Here is a 16,168-nt window from a genome sequence, read left to right on the forward strand (position 1 = left end):
GCAACGGCAGGGGAAGGAGGTTTCCTTCTGCTGGGTGCCGGGGCACGTGGGTATTAGGGGAAACGAACTGGCGGATGTGGCGGCCAAAGATACATGTTCCCTGCCTCAAGTTGTTGAATGTGGTCCCCCTCCATGCTGTTACCTCCCTTTTGCGTTTTCGTGTTATGCGTCAATGGGAAGTGGAGTGGCTGGCAGTCGGTGAAAATAAGCTGCGTCTGGTCAAGGCCACCACGCGGCCATGACGTACGTCCTACCAGTCGTGCAGGCGGGATGAGGTTCTCCTCACTCGCCTCCGCATCGGGCACAGTCCCTTAACGCATGGTTTTTTACTCCGGCGGGAGGACCCCCCAACCTGCAGTGCTTGTGGCGTCCAGAGTACTGTCCGCCACATTTTACTTGACTGTCCTTTATTCTCTGACCAGAGGTTTCCTTGCCACCGGATTTGCCCTCTATTTTGCAAGACGACGCAACGACTGTGGTTAAGGTCTTACGGTTTTGTGTCCTGTCCAATTTGTTGCCTCGGATTTTAGGGAGAGGATTTTAATGTGCTGCTGGGTGACTGGCTCACCCAGGTTTCAGGTAAGAGGTCCGCCAATCACGATTACCTACTTGTTTCACTTCGATTTCTGTTCTCTTTTCCTTGTGTTTCCTTTCCTTTTTTAGTGCGTTTCTTTTCCTCTTGTTTTGCCTCTGCATAAGAGGATTTGGAACTGCGTCAGGCCTGTGTCTTTTAGCCGTTCTCCTTGTTCGCTGTCCGTCTTCGTCCCTTCACCGCATGTGTTCCTGTTTGTATGCGTTTGGGCGCTGATGACCAAGCTGTTTAGCGCCCGAAAACCTCAAACCACACACACAACCACACACAATTTCCCTACAAAGGAAAATTTTTAAAGTTCTCCGTAAATAAGGGCAGGTGCCACCGAGAATTTTGCCGAAGGAGGGGGTGTTAGAGGATCACATTGCCATTTTACTCTCGCGTAAGGAATGAGATCACGCTCAGTATGGCTGCAGCCCTGAGATGTTCGTCGAGAACGGGTTAATAGCCCAGGAGGTGGCAACAGTGCCTAAGGTTGTCAAGAATATCGTCCTTTTGCTCACCGCACAGTGAATTGTCGTTTTTGACCGGAAGCGTGAGCGAATCAGTGTCCAAGGAAAAGGAATGTTTACGCCCACCGCTGAGGTCTTTTCATTTCGATTCTGCGGGGCGATGTGTCTGAAATGTTTTCCTCGGCTATCCATAAGAAAACCGCGTAAATTCAACGCTTTGCGTTGCGGTTCTGACGTCCGTCACAGAGGCGACAAAAGAAGGGTGTAAAATGTGGGCAAGAGTGGCTACGACGACTTTCCCATCGTGTGACACACCCACGGTTGCACTGGGTAGAACTGTCATGAAATGTGGTGCTAATGTGACATCATTAACCCACTTTACGAATTACATGAACTGCTGAACTCTGGCCTTTTTCGCAAGTGTCAACACTTTGCTTTTTGAAGCGCCGTTGAGTCCGAGGGCGAAGTATCAGAGCGCCACGCGTATGCACCATTACAGAGAAAGGTTGTAGGTATATTCGAGCCAAATTTCAAACTCATGCGTTGGAATGCGACACAGTCCGAAGTTTTCTAAAAGGAGATCCGTTATTTCTGTTGTTCGGTGTATATTGTTCACAGCATAAAATGTGCTCAAACAGACTCTCATAGACACAGTGTCTGCCAGGAAAGTACAATCCCTGAGCCAGTTTTTGGTTCGGAAATCCATTGTATTGTGGACTATTTTGTTTTCGGTGTGGTAATATATCAGTATTGTTCTGAAGGGCCAGATCTTGAATGACGAACTCATTGTGGCATGGAAACTATATCTTGCGTGTGGTACAAAGCATGTTTATAGGTGACGAAGTCTGCTATTTTCCAAAACCGAGTATAAATGGCGCCTTTAAGATGTTAGGAGAATCTCTTATGAGACTATATACCGTGGTGATGAAAAAAGTTTGAACATGACTGAGGCATTGCGGTTCTTTGAATAACTTACCTGTTCCAAGCAAGACGTACTCGTTTCCTATATGGGTAGAACAGATTCTGATTTGTGACGCAGTCTTAGCTATCGTTTACAGTGACAGCTTAGCTCTCCTTCATCTACTTTGGTGTTTCTCTGACAATCTTTAGACATCACTTTGAAATTTCTTTTGCATCGTCTCTGGCAACCGAGGTCAACCTGAATTTGATCAACCTATTACAAGAGTCTTAAGAGAAGCTACTAAGGACGTATAATAGAGGTAACACACTAAACGTTTCACGCAGCAGAAAAAAGGCGGGCATTTTACTTAAGGTTTATGGCGTCAGCGGGTTCTTAAGTTTCCTACTACAGGCAAAACCCTAAGTAAAAGAGAAAACTCTCTCGGAGGATGAATTTTTACTGTAGTTATTCCATTTATAAAGGGAATAAAATCAAATGATTAATGGTAATTTTATAGAATGAGAAAGTCATAATGATTTTCATACCTCAGAATAGTTTAACTTCATGATATTTTATAAGAAATCTGCATTAATTGAGTTCTGAAACAACGAATGCAATTTTTATACCGTTATTAATTTTAGTGTCTCGATTTGTTGGAAATTTATTAATGACGTCAAAAGTAATTGGAAACAATTTTTTTTTGTAAAAGAAACTACGCCTTCATATTTTGGCCAATTTTTTGCGATTTTTCAGTCAGGAAAACAGTTGTTATAGTTGGGCCATCCTGTTTTCTAACCCTACACTTGCCCTCCTATCAAAAACTATAAAGTTAGTGTACGCATAATACACGCTTAGCAGGTAGCGTGTAGCCCTATGGCGTGTTGGGTCTCCTCGCGACACAGAAGACATTGAGAGACAATTCTGATACATTACCGAGAAACAGGGTTCACTAACCACGGTGACTGATCCGAGGTGGATCAAAGGCTCTCGCATCTTGCCTGACTGCGCCCCACACATGTTCAGGAGGAGGAGGAGATTAGTGTTTAACGTCCCATCGACAACGAGGTCATTAGAGACGGAGCACAAGCTCGGGTTAGGGAAGGATGGGGAAGGAAATCGGCCGTGCCCTTTCAAAGGAACCATCCCGGCATTTGCCTGAAGTGATATAGGGAAATCACGGAAAACCTAAATCAGGATGGCTGGACGCGGGATTGAACCGTCGTCCTTCCGAATGCGAGTCCAGTGTGCTAACCACTGCGCCACCTCGCTCGGTCACACATGTTCATACGAGATGAGAAGTCAGGTAAAGTGTGAGGGACGTGGGTCCATCGACGCACCCCCGTTGTCCGCCGAAAAACCGTTGACTCTGTTCGACAGCGATGGAATGATACGTTGTCACACTCACGCTACAGGTGCCCTGTGATGTGCTCTAGCTGAAAATAAACACTGATCAGTAGCATCTGGACACCTAATAGCAGACATTTATATGTAACGTTGTCAAGACTTCGTCCTAATTGCAGCTTGAACTCTGCTGGTGACGTTTCCTAGAAGTGTCTGGATGCCTGTCGAAGAATGGCAGACATTCTTCCTCTAGATCCAAAATCAGAATGGTGTTGGACGCTGGAGCCCTGAGCGAGGTCGAAGTCTTGCATAACGCCAAAGATGGTCCGTTGGGTTCAGGTTGAGACTCTTGGAACGCTAGCCCATATCAGAAATATTATTATCCACAAACCATTACCTCACGGACGCTGTTTGTTGTTTCATGACAGAGTGTATTGTCATGTTGATGCAGTTATTGTCTCCGATCTATTCCTCTACTCATGCAGTGCACAATGCCATAAAATGTGTCCACGTTCTTCCGCATTTGTGTTTTCTGAATCGCAATACGAGGACCGTACAAGAACAAAGAAAAACGCCTCCAGTGCCATAATACCATCTCCACCGTTTATCATTGTTAGCACTACATATAACTGCAGGTAACGTCACTCCGAATTACCCGTTTCCAGTCGTCCACTGTTGAGTGGCGTAGCGCTTTACAATACCTGTTGCAACGCACAATAAATAAGTGACGGGTTACATAAAGACGTCTGCATTGTATTACATATGAAAAATTTTAGAGAAATTAACTTTCTGAAATTGTAATCTGAAACAACGTAATTTTAAATTTGCTTCAGAGCTTCAAAACCCCACGCATAAACTAGAGTGACAAATTCTAATAGTTTCTCAGAGGCTACTGTTTGTTTGTTGGCCACGTTTACTCGGTATTTGAGAGCTGAAGACATACAGACTCGAAAGGTTGTTTCCACAAAAATGTGACAACAGTTGCCACTTTTACTATCCCTTCGAATGCTTTCAGTGGAGTTGTTACTTTTAATGTAGCACCTGTGAACCGCAAGCACTTGAAGAATTGTCATTTGCCACGTACTACGTCTTCATTAAGACATTCCGGGAAGGTGCATGAGTGCTATTAGTGCCCTCAAGGCTTTCAGAAGCCTCAGAGAAGTTTGTACTTTAAAACACCTCTTCCCGGAGTTTGCGAAACGTAGTTATGCAGATTACAGAAACTGAAGAGCCGTCCGCTTAATGGAGGCAAAGAAGTTCCAGCCGTCAGCACCTCGCCGTGGCCGTGCTAGTTTAACGGGCTTTCGGTGGATCGTAAGAAATAACGACGACCTCAGCGTTACCCTGCACCGACACATCCACAGAGAACTCTTTCTCCTGTGGGAATAAGCTCCTCTCAGAGTTCACCAGAGTCGGCCATGAAACTTCTTTCGGCGCACAATGCTCACGCGATGAACATTAGAATAAGCTGTCAGTAAATAAAGGACTCTTGCCTCTTTCGCTTTTGTTTTCTGGAATCCCGTAAAAAAGTGTCACTCTTGTCTTTTCTATCTCCTAAAATCCCGTTACACGTCGGTAATAGGATTTCGCATAAGTAAGAGAACTTTTTCCAACATTTACGTTACGATTACATTTGCATTTAAATTTAAGCTACCTTTCTGAGACATACGCTTTCTCACTTTTAAGTCTTTAAAAATGATTATATTGTTTTGCGTTCATACAGGCGATTGTGTGCTTATCAATATTATCAATATTCTCTGCATGATGGGTACTGTTCTCGACTGAAAACAAAGTGAAGACTTCGCAATTAACTCAGAAAAGTGACATAGGATTACGTATAATGTATCCCTGCCAATAAGTATAATTACGGCTATGTAAATTAGCGATCATCAAGTAACAAATAAAGTAAACTTTTTTATACAGTTTCTATCAACGACTACACTGATTACATTCGCTTTTTATCCATCGTAATCCACTTGGCACAAATGAAAAATAAATTTTTATATGAGATAGTTTCTCTAAGTTGTAATACTTACGTTTACTAAGCACATAAACAGTTCATGAAGACAAATTTAAAGATTTATAAAATTGCAAAATTTTTAAATATATTACGGCCTTGGACGATTTTCACTCCTATTGGTAACGGACGCTGTACTAATAATGAGATAATTAGAGCTTCAATGAAATGAAAAATTATACAGATCTCATTTTTATACCAATGTAGAAATTAGATAATTAGTACGCAGTTGCATTCACTCATTTTTTAATTTATTTTATTCCCTGTTTGTGAATACGGATGTATGTTAATAGAGTCCTAACTGTCTTCAGTTCTAATTGGGCTTCTGCATCAGTTTATCTTCTCATTTTGTGGCAGACGTTTTGCCAAGTCACTTTGAAATTTAAGTAAATTGGTTCAGTAATCCAGTTGCATGCCTTTTTCTCTTATCGTCTATAAACTCGAATGTTACTCAAGTCTTAATGTCCAGAAGAATTTGCAAGGTCCGGTACCTTAAGGCAACTAATTTTCAAGCATGTGATCTCCGACGACGTTTTAAAAGTTATATAGAAAACACAAAGTGTTGTATGTTGCCTACTAATTGCTTCTATGGCTATATACACTTTAGCAACTGAACAATGAGAAATACTCCATCCGCTGCTGTTACGGTCGCAGGCTCGAATCCAGCCTCGGGCATGGATGTGTGGATGTCCTTAGGTTAGTTAGGTTCAAGTAGTTCTAAGTCTAGGGGAGTGATGACCTCAGATGTTAAGTCCCATTGTGCCTAGAGCCATTTTTTGAACCAAATTTTCTATCATAAAGTTGTTTCCGATTCCACAGGACCTTTTTCGTATCAGTCTCTGTTGGTCCATTAGGGGCAGGCGACATTGGCTGATTAAGTGACTGTCGATGTCAATGACATTCACCAACAGCCACGTAACTAAGATGTTATTTTATTTTATTTTGAAGGCTACCAGAGGTGCTTATGGGGCCTGAAGATGGCATAATGAAATGCTGAAATTGGTAGAGTTCTAAATAAAGTAAAATAACATCTTAGTTACGCGGCTGTTGGTGAATTTAATTGACATTGGCAATTTTTCATGTCATGTTCGCTGACGTTCGGTTTTCCGAGAATTCTAACTGAGGTTTTGGAGGTTACTGCTTAATTTTCTGTTTGGACTTGATACCCAAACATCAGAATATTTCACACAACCTTCCTCATTTCATTAATCCCCACCACCCACAACACAATCTTTCTAATTTTCAATGAAACAGGACTTATCATGATTATCAGTGAGACCATTTTATTCCTTATTGGAAATAATCTTCATGAAATTATGCTCTACAAGTCATTCATTTAATGTTAATAAGAACCACCACTACTGTATTTGAGGTACATTTGTTACGTCAAAACTAGTTTCCTGCTAGTAATGATCGGCAGGTGGCATTGAGAATTCACCAACAGTTTTCATGAGTCTTTTCCACAGAACTATGACAGCAGTCTTCTTGAGTTATGATATCGACAGAATTCTGTGAAAATTACCCAAGAACAGTGTTTACAAAATATCAGTGGAACAAAAATGTTGTGACGTAACAAAAGCACTTTATTCGCAGCAGTGATGGTTCTTACGAACATTAGCTCTTTATTAGATTCCTCCCTTTTTAGTGTTACTGGTTTCTGTCGTCGTGTGTGTGATCCTGCTTAGCGTGTTTTCTTGGGGAAATAAAAATTGCGAAATGTAGCGTTCTGTCCGAATTGCTTTTCGGTTAGATTTGGAAAAGTGGTCTGAGGTGAAAACTTTCAAGTACTAACAATGCGTAGGTCCCCTTCGGTTGCGTATGCACTGTTGCAGCATGTAAAATTCTTGCTTTTTGTAGCCATTCTAACTGCCTCTTTCATGTTTATTATTAGCTTTCATTTTCAAAGATAACACACAGTGTAAAAGCTGAAAAATGAGATTCCTCCGGCTTTTATTTACATGTCTGACGTCTCTGAAACAAACAGTAGTGAATTTACAAAAATTTTTGGTCAAATAGTTCAGAAAAATGTATCATCTTCGGATTCTGAATGTAGAACGTGCTAAAAACTTTTATCTAGGTGAATACTAAAATTTAGATTAAGTGTTTTTCGAATTTTAGGAATACAGTGTACTGAAAACTGTTAAGATGATAAATAATCATTAAGGTCTTGTAACACTAAGAATTAGGTAAGCTGTTGAAAGAATGTTTGAGTCAGCAGCGTTCGGAAACTTCCTGCTAGATTAAATCTTGGGTACTGGATGCGGACTCGACCATTGAACCTTGGCTTTTACAGGCATTGCTCTCACTGACTGACCAAAAAATGGCTCTGAGCACTATGGGACTTAACATCTATGGTCGTCAGTCCCCTACTGACTGACCAATCCACAGCCTACTCAAGACCCGCTCTCATAGCCTTTTAATTTTGGCGGTAGGACTGAGATACTTGCGAATTAAAGCTGTGAAAGTAACGGTTGACATCATTCCTTATAAAAGCCAACGTCCTATGTTTGACTCCAAATCAAGTACTTAAGTTTTAATCAACCAGGAAATTTTAAAACACTGCACACTTCGCCGCAGAATCTGTGTTAGATCCATTCTGCAAACAATCACCTAATCTGGAGCGAAGAATTTTCTCCGGGCTGTCCTTTCTTTCAGAGGTGCTCACCCAGTATGGGTTGTAGGAGAGCTTCTGTGACGGTTCGAATATAGGAGAGAAGAGGGTCATGATTAATTCCTGGATAACTCAGTCTGCATGGACATTGCCCGAGTATGGCAACGTTATGGGTGGAAATACCATTCGAAAAGGTATTGTTTCCTTAAATAATAGTGAGAAGACTCTGACAAGACCAGAAACAGCTCGAGAACTAGTAGAAGCTGGGCAACAGGACAAGATTGTCCACAGACAGTCTCTGATAGTAAACAAGTGGACATCAACAAGAGAAGGACCGACAACAGAGACGGCAGGACAGAAGAACATGTCTAACAAGTAATCCAGGAACGAAACCCTCAGGCGTAGCGAATCACGTGACAGAAACAATGATGCTGTGTGACAACAATATAAGAGCGCATGGAGATCACGATGAAAGACAGAGCCGCTGCACTGCTAGCTGTACTGGGCGACTGCAATCACTGGTAGGCCGACGAGATGTGAGCTGCAGTGGCGACCCCAGCGCTTGCAGATGCAGCTGCGCTGTCTTGTGGCTGTCATCGAGTTCCATGCCCGCCTTGTGGGCTCTAAATTCGGTGAGCCGAGACACGAGAAAAATGTTTGCTACCTGACCTACCCTAGCTTCGCAAGAAAAGCCCTGAGTCGCTACGGCAGGTCGGCTTGCCAAGCGTAGTGGTAATAAATTATATACACAAACCTTGCTCGACCGTCAGTCCCTATGTTAGTGAAAATTCGTGTCAAAATCCACTGAAGTGTTGCTGAAATTACCTGCAGGAATTCCTGAGATTCGCCTTCACATACAGCGAGTCACTTTAATATACAATAAGCATAAATTCTGGTCAGGCTTCGTTGCTCTCTGGAATTACGGTAGACGTTTACCGATTTTCCCCACCAGATACCACCAACTACGTAATTGACCAGATCGCAGCTTCCATCATTGCCACTAGATGTCACTCCAAACGGCCCTTAAATATGGAACGGACAACAATACATACAGCGCGAATCACCCAAAACTTGCACCGTAAATATTGCGGAAACAGAAAGTGCTACTGATGTGCGGTTTTCACAGAATTGGTGAGCAGTCAGCGGCATGTATTTTCAGCCAACCAACAAACTGTAATAATACTTATAAAGTGTGTTTTATGCACAAACACACACTTTTTCAAATGTATCAATGCCTATTCACATTAAGAAACTATGAATAGGATAATTTAGAATGTTATTGGTGGTTATTGCAGGATTCTAGTGCGAGTCGTTTACGCGGTATCGTATTTTGGTAAGTTCGCACAGCGACTCTTGTACGATACCTGTGGCTGCACACACTGAAGTACAATAGAAGTGCATACATTAGTTGCTTGGATTCTGACCAGTAACGAGACAAATGACCATCACAGGATGTGTTCGGAATAACTAACGGCAGAAACAATACTCGCTTCCAGTATGGTATGGAACGACAGCTAAGTGAAATGAAATCATGGCGTTTATGGCTGGGAGACTCCATAGGAGGTGTTTGGCCGCCTGATGGATGTCTTTCTATTTGACACCACTTCGTAGATAAGACAAAATGACGAGGATAACACAAACACCAAAGCCTCGCACGACCTGGCCGGAAATCGAGTCAAGGACGCTGGGATCTGTAGGCAGGGACGCTAACCACGAGATAAGACCACGAACTGCGGCCAAGAGTTGTCGAAAATATGTTTCAAGAAGCGTGTTTTACAGCAGACGTTCCTCCAAAGAACATGAGCGACTGTTATGCTAGGCTGTGAAAATAATATCAGTGTTGCGAAACCATTAACTGATGTCTTATTTTCAAGACAAATTTCTCTGCAGAGGTCTTCGTCGAACGTCATTTTCCCAAATCATAATGTGTTGTAAAAGTTATTTACAGTTTCTACATACAGCTTGTATTGATTTCTTTCCCCTCCAATGTGTGAGCTGTGGTCAGTGACCGCCATCAACACATGTGGTAATGGTCTCTCCAAAATAGGCTCCAGATGAATATTTTCTCGCCTTACGTTTCCAGAATACATAGCTTGAATTCCACTTCCCCTGATTTCTTTTTTTTTTTACTTTATGTTTACATAGATTAGAACAGAATATGAAAGTAGCAACACGTTACGTGAAGTATGATCGTGTTTTATCATAGCAGTTTCAACGTTCTACATAACATTGCGCTTAAATTTCAGAGAATCAGATAACTGAGCGTTGATTCTCCTTCAGCGTTACTCTTTGCTGTTCTCGTCCTGGCACGAGTATCGCGTGACTTCGTGACGTTCAGCCCCCGTTTCCTCTACACTTAGCATGCTGGCAAACTTCCGTGTGGTTGAACTGCTGATAGAGCTCTTCAATTGGCCCTTCCTTTCCCAGAAAGTATCAATACAATGTCACAGTTTCGCGGACGGGGTAGTACAACGCAAAATCGAACGATAGCTTACTAGTTGTTCTTCTATCCATCTCATAAATATTCCATACTTCAGAAAATGGATGTTTTCTTAGATTTAGTAACCACTGTACTAGTTGAAGCTACGTGTATTCTCATAATCATAATTTCAGGGTAGTGTTATTAAGGTTTTTTTGAATGGTGACTCTGCATAATGCCAGCCCCTAGGTTATTATCCAATGATTTTAGTAGAATTAGGGCTACCATTCTGTAAAAGTGGGACTAATTCCTGTGGACGTCCTAAAAAAAATTTTGAACATAAACAAATTTTGAAAAACAACATTGTCAAATGTTATGTGAAATGACTTATCTAAAAATAAGAAATAGATGCAGACTGAGAATTTAAGGTTCAGTGTTTAACTTAGAATTAACAATGTTAAAGATTACTAGAGGATATTTGTGTGGTTGATTGCGTAGACCATGCAGTCTGCTGCTGTGTGGCCTTGTCATAAGTTTATCTACTTGTCTTTAAGGCTCTGGCTCAGATGGTTCAAATGGCTCTGAGCACTACGGGACTTAAAATCTGTGGTCATCAGTCCTGTCTTTAAGGTTCTAAGGTACACTCTGAACTTTGAATTCTCAGTCAGCACCTCATGGTTTCGAGCATCATTCAAAGGCGCTTCATATGTTCTTATAATATGTTTTTTCCCTTGTTTTCAGACAAATAGATTCACAAGAAATTTGACCGTTTTTTTTCAGAATTGTTTGTTTCTAGGTTTTCTCAGAAAGCATGAAATATAATTAGTTTCAATACAGAACGGTATTCTATTATTTTTAGAAGTATTTGGATCAATAGAAAACAGAGGAGTTTCAACCACGCTTTGATTTCCTGTGCATTTTACTTTTTGATACGGAAGAAGGAATTCCGGTATTTCTGTTTTCATGAGATGTGGAACTATAATAACTTGTTGAGCTACTGAGATGGTAGACTTTTTATGCTCACTATTATCATAGTCAAACAGCAGTTCTATGAAAGTTGTAGACGCCCGTCCGGTCTGAAGTTCTGCTCTCCGACACCCGGTGGAACACCTTCAGTCGACTTATTCTGGCGTGCTGCAGCCCTACAACAGTTGACATTCGTCAGCATCTCCAGAATGAAAAAAAGAGTACGGATTACAACCTGCTCAACATTACATAGACGTGACTGGCAATGAATATTCTACTGCCCAAGTAGACCACACATGAAGCATTCAATATTTTTCCTTCTGTTTTTTTTTTGCGTTGGAATCTCAAAGCAGTGTAATATCAAAGTTCCATTCAGCTAACAGAGAGCTCTAGAGCAGGACAGGCCAGAGAAAATAATTATCAAGTGTAATGTAAGTTATGCTCCACAGTATCGACAACAGACATTTTCATGTATTTACACTAGAGCAAGTTATGTTAAAGTAAATGAGCACCTGGCATTGCCTATGTAAGTATTTATTCCAATTCTATTCATCCATCTCCTCCTTCATCTTCTTTGTCCATCTCCGCCCTCATCCCTGTCCTTCTCCCCCCCCCCCCTGTCTCTGTCCATCTCCTGCTGCCCTCCTCTCTTTCCGTCTGCTACACCCCATCCTCACTGTCCATCAGCTCTTCCCACTCTAACCCCATTTCCTCCTTCCCCCTCAGTCCATCTCCTGCTCCCCTTCTGAGTCAATCTCCTCCACACTTCCTTTATCTCTTCCTCCACACTTCCTCTGTTCATGTCCTCCTTCCCCTCAATCCATCTCCTCCTCCCCTCTTTTTGTCCACGATCCCCTCTATGTCTCCTCTTTTCTTCCTCTGTACATCTCCTCCTCTCCCCCGTCTCTGTCCATCTCCTCCTTACGCCTCTCTATCTGTCCATTACTCGGTGGCTTTGCCCATACACACGCGTGTCACATATTTTTCACAAATGATTAAATTTTCTCATTTTTAGAATACTAAGGGAGCGATCTTTTTTACTTCCAAAAACATTCAGCACCCTACATCGTATGAAATATTTCCTTACTTGAGACAATCGGTTTCGACAGACTTTGCTGTCATCTTCAGGTCGTTAAAATCTTTTTGTTATGAAACGTGTTCATTTTACGTTGGATCTCACGCAAGGTTGTCTTGTGGATATCACCTAGTATTTCATATATATTTAACATTTTCTATTTCACACATACTTTATATATATATATCCCTTGCATCTCTAGCGAATTTCGCCCTAGAGTAACGTTTTCACGCAGCTCAACTTTTATTATGTCATACCTTCTGAAGTATGAGTCGAAGAATGCTATAATTTTGTAGGTACATTCGGTGGCATATGCGGATGCTGAATGCAGAGTGTGTTGCGAATAGAGTTAGTAGCAAAGATGTAATAAATTTAAACGTCAGACATGCATCTCAGCATCAGCAGCCAAAATACAAAAAGGACGAAGTTTTTCCGTTCAGTGGATTGTCAGAAAGAAGATATTACTGTTAAGGCAATAAATGGCACTGAATTTCCTCCATAGGCCATCGGAGGCCAATAACCACTGGCAAATAATACAGAGTGTCCCAGAATAATTTATACACTTTTTGAAACTGAATATGTCTTTAATTAAAGGAGATAGAAATTCAGTACAATGTTTATGATGCACTTGAAGGTCCAACTAAAGGTGGTAAATATTCAAAATGGCCTCCTTCAGCCGCAATACACCATCGACAATGACTTAAAACAGAGTGACATGCCAACTCTAGTCTTCCTAATGGGCCTCCTCAATTTGTTCTCTAAGATCATCCAGTGTTTGTGGTCTTGCAGTGTAAGCTGTGTTCTTGAGAGCACCCCACAGACAGAAGTCTAGAGGAGTTAAATCAGGGGATCAAGCTGAAAATTCCACATTCCCTCTTTGTCCTATCCACCTTGCAAGGAATGTACAGCTGACAAATGCCCCCACATCAATGTGAAAGTGATGTGCTGCACCACCCTGCTGAAAGCAATAATCTTCATTTTCAAAAAAGTCATTAAGACCAGGAGTTATCATATGCAGCATTTCTAAGTAAGACTCACCTGTGACAGTGTTTCCAAAGTAGTACAGCCCAATTAACCTTCCAGAAGACAGATCACACCGGACTCATACTCCTGGTAGATTAACATGTCTTCTCTCTGTTGTGTATGGGTTCTCACTGGCCCAGTACACGCAATTATGGTAGTTAATTGTTCCATTAAGTTTATAGTTCATGTCATCTGAACGAAGAATTAGATCGTGGAAATGTTGCTCTTCTACGCATCTGCTAACGATCCATTCAAGAAATTCACTTCACCTTTTGGGATCATCCTCATTAAGAGCATTGAAGAGTCCTGGAATGTAAGGCTTCAATTTCTGAACCCACTGAATTCTATGTACACTGCATTTGCAGGTCTCAATCTCACGAGAGCATTTCCTTGCAAATTTATTCGGGATTGTGTGTACGCCTGGATCACTGCATCAACCCTTTCATTGTCTACTGAACACCTCTTTCTTCCACAATGTCTCTTCTTCAAATCTTGTATTGTTCCTCTGATGTCAAACGTATCTCAGATTCTTGCAATAGTTCAGCCCTCCAACATCATCATTCCTCACTCAGATTCTGATTTCCAGTAACACTTTAGCACACTTTTCCGTTGAGCCAATAATAACACCATGTTTACAGTCCCAGAACAAAAGAAAGTGTTGTTACGTTTTTCATTGCCTTCTGAATAATTATCCACAAAAACTGCATTTCCAGCTCCTTTAATTAGAGAGATACTCGATTTAAAAAAAAATGTATACATTATTTTGGGACGCCCTGTATTTGTGCGATCACTAGTATTCGATGATGGTTGTTCCATGTTTAAGTGCTATAATTCTCGGTTACGACAGTGGGCAGATTATTTTCATGTACTACAATATCGTGTATGTGCTTCAGTATTTATTTTGTCAATCGGTTTTCGGCTTACAAGACATTATCCGACTTCAGCGGGCTATCGGCGTTAAATAGGTACAGTATTCATGTACAAAATTGTAAAGACGTTATACTTAGAGACTGAGGTAAGAAAAAGTGTAAATTTCAGGTTACACGGTGCACTGGTAAAGGTATTAAAAATGTTTAACAGTAAATAAATATAAAGGGGCAAATCAGAAAAACATTAACTCTATTTCTCGAAAAATATTTAAATTAAACCCGCAATCACAAGAAAGTAAAGTTAATACAGGACTAGAGTACTGAAGAATAGCTTGAAGAAGTATTGAATGTGGAAGGTGATACAAAAACATAATAAAAGACAACTGGCAACGGCAACAGAATACGGTAGAAAAGATTCAAACATTCAAAAAAACGGAATATAAGGAAAAGATAGATAGTTACCATAGAATGTCGAATACCGGAGAAATGGAGGAATAGCGTGGAAAAAGCAGTTTGGGAAGTATTTGAAAACGCTAAGTCACTGTAGAAACATAACACATCAGAAAAACCACACCATGTGGTAAAAAGATGAAAAAAATAAAAGCCCACTGAAGATGCTGCAACAGCAATGAAACATGTTTGCGTTAAAACACAAAATTGTGTTTTGCTAAAGGCGGACCCAATCCAAAAATATACGTAAGGTTAGTGAGTGTTTAAGATCGGCGAAAGACACACGACACCCCTTAGCAACTCCTGAGGTGTATAAAATTCCGTGTATCAGTGGCAAGGTTTATTTGGAACAACGAAAAGAAGTGTCAATACCCTGTTAACCGAACACAAAGAGAATTGTCGACTAGGACATACCGACAAATCAACTGTAACCGAACATGTGATCACGAATAAAGTTAAGTGAGACTAGCGTACTAGCCAGGACATCGCATTATTTATACATCGCACGTATTTATAGGGAAGCTGTAGAGATTCAGAAACATCACAATAATTTTAATAGAAAGAGGAAGGCTTGAAGTTTGACAAGATATGGCGATCGACTTTTGCACCAACGATGTGACCATCGATTATCTTCAATGGAGAGTAATGGCGTTATTCAGAGATAAACTCATAGTCGCTCTATATAAACGGGACCTCCAGTCGTTAGATTTAGCTAAATCTGACTACAAAATGGCGTGAGCCAGAACAAGAGATGTTGCCCGCAGTTGGTAAAGGAACCTCAGGAAGAATAAGTTTTACAGATCGACCACGACCTCTCAGCCTGGAAGTTTTAACTAATCAAGACGCCGGCCGTGAAAGCCTACGCGTTATGATGTGATAAAAAATTGTTGAATAGAGTTTTGATGGGCCATTATTCCACACTAAGGGGTTGAAATAAACAGCTTAGATGGACATCGGTAACTCACACGCAATGGCTGTAGCACATGGAATGCGTTAGTATTCGTAAAAGCGTCTCACCGAAAACTGTTAAGTTGTTGCTTAAGGCTTGGGTGGGGGCCATTAATATCTTTATATCGCACTGCAAGAAATTAGACATCGCCTTAATCTCTCTCGAATTAGGTACCATTTGAACTACTTTGACGCCTGTGGCCAGACCCCACTTGCAAAGCTACGAGTTAAAACTGGACAGAAATTCTCACGAAAGGGATATGAAATTTCACAGAATCACTTTCAGAAAACATAAAGACACTTTAGCACACTTTGATACCTTATGTGGGCTCATAACAGATTCCATGCATCCCCATAGCGAGAACTGTAGCTCCAGTACAAGTCACAAAGAAACTGCCCAAAAATTTATAAAACAATTGAATGAAAATACTCTTGCCCGGCTTCCATTTCCTTTAGGAAACATTTAAGGTAATTAACCACCCACAAAACTTCCGATTTATAGTT

Source organism: Schistocerca serialis, chromosome 2, assembly GCF_023864345.2.
Source record: "Schistocerca serialis cubense isolate TAMUIC-IGC-003099 chromosome 2, iqSchSeri2.2, whole genome shotgun sequence".
Lineage (NCBI taxonomy): Eukaryota > Metazoa > Arthropoda > Insecta > Orthoptera > Acrididae > Schistocerca > Schistocerca serialis.